The sequence below is a fragment of the Phascolarctos cinereus genome, unplaced genomic scaffold (genome assembly GCF_003287225.1).
Source record: "Phascolarctos cinereus isolate Bilbo 61053 unplaced genomic scaffold, phaCin_HiC Scaffold_726;HRSCAF=1367, whole genome shotgun sequence".
Classification (NCBI taxonomy): Eukaryota; Metazoa; Chordata; class Mammalia; order Diprotodontia; family Phascolarctidae; genus Phascolarctos; species Phascolarctos cinereus.
Window position 1 is genome coordinate 241,478,872 of NW_027556098.1, and position 848 is coordinate 241,479,719.

An 848-nucleotide genomic window follows, 5' to 3' on the forward strand; every position below is an offset into this window, starting at 1 on the left:
AAAGAGAAAAAAATTAATATATCAACAAGTTTGAAAAATATATGCAATGTTCTATACCTATGAACCTCTGTAAAGGACTGGAGGAAGCATCTTCTCACATATCTTCTTTGGGGCCATACTGGTTCTTTGTAATGCTGTAACTTTCTCTTTCCATTGTTTCCATAGTGGTGGTTCTTTCCAGTTACATCATTGTTGTCATTGTGCGTATTGTTCTCTAACTCCACTTACTTCATTCTACATCTGTTTATGCTTACATCTTTTCTTAAAGGCTATAAGTTTTTAGCACTGGAAAACAACTTGGATTAGTGGTCATGTAGTACAAGCTACTCATTTAATCCAGAAAGACCTGGAGGCAGAAAGGTGAAACCACCTTTTCCAAGTTTATACAGGTTGTTATTAGCAGAGCCAGATGTTGAATAAGCCCAGTGAAATAACTCATGTAGCAAACGTGGCAGGATGCGAATCTAACTTTTCTGACTTCACAGCCATTGTTCTTTCCAATATACCACATTACCTGCCCATCACTGTTTGTTTTTTGTTTTCTCTCCCAATTTAATAGAGCATAAACATTCTTGTTGAGTTAGAACATATGAAAATCTATGATTTGCTTAATGTGGGAAATCCTTCTTGAGAAGGACAGGCTAGATGACACAGTGGATAGAGCACCAGGCCTGGGTTAAGGAAGACTCATTTTCCTGAGTTCAAATCTGGTTTTAGTCACTTAGCAGCTGTGTGACACTGGGCAAGTCACTTAATCCTGTTTGCCTCAGTTTCTCTTCTGTAAAATAAGCTGGAGAAAGAAATGAAAAACTACTCCCGTATCTTTGCCAAGAAAACCCCAAGAACAG

At 37.9% G+C, this 848-nt stretch overlaps 1 long non-coding RNA gene across 1 annotated transcript in view; it reads right to left on the reverse strand.

Annotated features, from left to right (window-relative positions):
* LOC110196885 (uncharacterized) overlaps window positions 1-207 on the reverse strand; it is a 2,556-nt gene extending 2,349 nt beyond the window's left edge. Inside the window, exon 1 of the long non-coding RNA XR_002321333.2 lies at window positions 58-207. This is a non-coding gene — a long non-coding RNA (uncharacterized LOC110196885). The remainder of the gene's footprint in view (window positions 1-57) is intronic.
* Between the last annotated feature and the right edge of the window lie 641 nt (window positions 208-848).